The sequence below is a fragment of the Amia ocellicauda genome (assembly GCF_036373705.1).
Source record: "Amia ocellicauda isolate fAmiCal2 chromosome 11 unlocalized genomic scaffold, fAmiCal2.hap1 SUPER_11_unloc_6, whole genome shotgun sequence".
NCBI lineage: Eukaryota > Metazoa > Chordata > Actinopteri > Amiiformes > Amiidae > Amia > Amia ocellicauda.
In genome coordinates, this window is record NW_027102664.1 from 306,750 (window position 1) to 309,924 (window position 3,175).

At 49.0% G+C, this 3,175-nt stretch overlaps 2 non-coding genes across 2 annotated transcripts; both read left to right on the forward strand.

The window, feature by feature from the left end:
* The first annotated feature begins 733 nt into the window (after positions 1 to 733).
* trnav-aac (transfer RNA valine (anticodon AAC)) lies at positions 734 to 806 on the forward strand. The gene has a single exon. It is a non-coding gene; the product is annotated as a tRNA-Val (tRNA).
* Positions 807 to 2,961: 2,155 nt separating this feature from the next.
* trnav-cac (transfer RNA valine (anticodon CAC)) lies at positions 2,962 to 3,034 on the forward strand. The gene has a single exon. It is a non-coding gene; the product is annotated as a tRNA-Val (tRNA).
* Positions 3,035 to 3,175: the final 141 nt, after the last annotated feature.

Consider the following 3,175-nt stretch of genomic DNA (forward strand, 5'->3'; position numbering starts at 1 on the left):
CCGTCGAGCCCCCCAGAACAACACCCAGGAGCATTCAATCTTCAAATTGGTGAGTACAGGAACCCTTGCCCGGGATTGTTTCTTGCGGGGTTTCATGTTGATGTCGCTGGACATGTTGAAGAAGCGGGATGTTTCTGATGCTGAGAATTAAAGAGGTATTGCCTAAAAGCAGCGCGGGTTCTTAAATAGAGAGGAGAGTTTCGGGGCGTTGCCTTCAGAGGGGTGGGGGTATTTATGGGTGGCCTTGATGTTCAGGGTTTTATGGGTGTACACTTTCTGACGGATATGACGTAGGAATAATTAAGGAAATAACTCTACCTAAAATCACGCCCCCCAATTATGACGTAGGAATATTAATAAGCTTAGGGCATACGTCATAACAAAATAGGCCGCGCCCAAAAAACCCTACTATCTACTCTTATGTAGTTGAAGGCGCAGTATAGCTCTGATAGTCTGGTGGTGACGGAAGACCACCAGCCGTTTGAACAAGCCATTCAGCATCACCTTGTTGGGCTAAGTGCAGGCACTGTCAGAGCGCAGGGCGTCCTGCCTTTGAAAGAGTTTCCGAAGTGTCCTGATGTGCCCTTTAGCAATGCCAAACAGGTCTGTGAAAATGGCATCCTTTCGCGGCACTTCAGACGCCATCTCACAGTCTAGCCGACCTGAAATGCCTGAGCCCGTTTTACCAGCAGGCTTCAACGGTAACCGTTTGAAGCAAGACATGGCGGTGTCAGTTTCCGTAGTGTAGCGGTTATCACGTTCGCCTAACACGCGAAAGGTCCCCGGTTCGAAACCGGGCGGAAACAGCCTGCTGTGGGCCGGCCCTTTTCGTCCTGTTTGCCCTCGTGGTTCCCCGGAGGCGGTGGGTAGCTTTTCTTCATTGGAGTGCCCGAAATCGGTGCTCTCAGAGCGTCCGTCCGTCGACAGGTTGAAATTGTAAACGCTGGTGTAGCCACTTTTAATTAAAATCTGATGATGATGATGATGATGATGTTGTTGTTGTTGTTCTTGTTGTCATCGTGATCGCCGTCATTATTATTGTTAAAGTAAAGCAGTAGTTAGATTTGTTGCTACCGTAAGGTGTAGAAGGCACAATAGCTCTGTGATTGTCTGATGGTGGCACAAGACGAGCAGCAGCTGTTTGAACAAGCCATTGAGCATCACCTTGTTGGGGTAAGTGTAAGTCTTGTCATAGCTCAGGGCATTCTTCCTTTAAAAGAGTTTCCAAAGTGTCCTGATGTGCCCTTGAGCAATGCAATATAGGTCAGTGAAAATAGAAACCTTTATCTCACAGGCAGGCCCACGGGAAACGCCTGTGCGCGTTTTACCAGCCTGCTTCGATGGGAGCCAATCGAAACCCCAGGACAGGTTGGTTTCTGTAGTGTAGTGGCTATCATGTTCGCCTCACACGCGAAAAGTCCCCGGTTCGAAACTTGGCGGAAACAACCCGCGGTGCACGCGTGCCAGTGCCGTGTTACCCGTCCTCATCTCTCTGCCCCATGGCCGGCCGTCGTTTTCTCTTCCTCGGAGTGGCAAGAAATCCTGACCTTGAGAACAAATGATCGCAGAAGGGTAGCTTTGCGAGGCGCTGGAACTGACACTTTTAAAATCGATACATGTCGTTGCTGTTGCAATACGACCGTAGCAGGATCGGTGACATTGCTGTTACTCTTATGTAGTTGAAGGCACAAAATAGCTCTGATAGTCTGGTGGTGACGGAAGACCACCAGCCGTTTGAACAAGCCATTCAGCATCACCTTGTTGGGCTAAGTGCAGGCACTGTCTGATCGCAGGGCGTCCTGCCTTTGAAAGAGTTTCCGAAGTATCCCGAAATCGGTGCACTCAGAGCGTCCGTCCGTCGACAGGTTGAAATTGTAAACGCTGGTGTAGCCACTTTTAATTAAAATCTGATGATGATGATGATGATGTTGTTGTTGTTCTTGTTGATGTTGTTGTTGTTGTTGTTGTTCTTGTTGTCGTCGTAGTCGCCGTCATTATTAATGTTAAAGTAAAGCAGTAGTTAGATTTGTTGCTACCGTAAGGTGCAGAAGGCACAATAGCTCTGTGATTGTCTGATGGTGGCACAAGACGAGCAGCAGCTGTTTGAACAAGCCATTGAGCATCACCTTGTTGGGGTAAGTGTAAGTCTTGTCATTGCTCAGGGCGTTCTTCCTTTGAAAGAGTTTCCAAAGTGTCCTGATGTGCCCTTGAGCAATGCAAAATAGGTCAGTGAAAATAGAAACCTTTATCTCACAGGCTGGCCCACGGGAAACGCCTGTGTGCATTTTACCAGCCGGCTTCGATAGGAGTTATTCGAAACACCAGGACGGGTTGGTTTCCGTAGTGTAGTGGCTATCACGTTCGCCTAACGCACGAAAGGTCCCCGGTTTGAAACCGGGCGGAAAGAGCCTGCTGTGGGCCGGCCCTTTTCGTCCTGCTTGCCCTCGTGGTTCCCCGGAGGTGGTAGGTGGCTTTCCTTCATTGGAGTTCCCGAAATTGTTGGACTCAGAGCGTCCGTCCGTCGACAGGTTGAAATTGTAAACGCTGGTGTAGCCACTTTTAATTAAAATATGATGATGATGTTATTGTTGTTGTTGTTGTTGTTCTTGTTTTTCTTTTTGTCGTCGTGGTCGCCGTCATTATTATTGTTAAAGTAAAGCTACCGTAAGGTGTAGAAGGCACAATAGCTCTGTGATTGTCTGATGGTGGCACAAGACGAGCAGCAGCTGTTTGAACAAGCCATTGAGCATCACCTTGTTGGGGTAAGTGTAAGTCTTGTCATAGCTCAGGGCGTTCTTCCTTTGAAAGAGTTTCCAAAGTGTCCTGATGTGTCCTTGAGCAATGCAAAATAGGTCAGTGAAAATAGAAACCTTTATCTCACAGGCTGGCCCACGGGAAACGCCTGTGCGCGTTTTACCAGCCGGCTTCGATGGGAGCCATTCGAAACACCAGGACAGGTCGGTTTCCGTAGTGTAGTGGCTATCACGTTCGCCTCACACGCGAAAGGTCCCTGGTTCGAAACCGGGCGGAAACAACCCGCGGTGCACGCGTGCTAGTGCTGTGTTATCTGTCCCTGTAACGCGGCCGGCCATCCCTCGGAGTGTCAAGAAATCCTGACCTTGAGAACAAACAATCACAGAAGGGTAGCTTTGCGAGGCGCTGGAACTGACAGTTT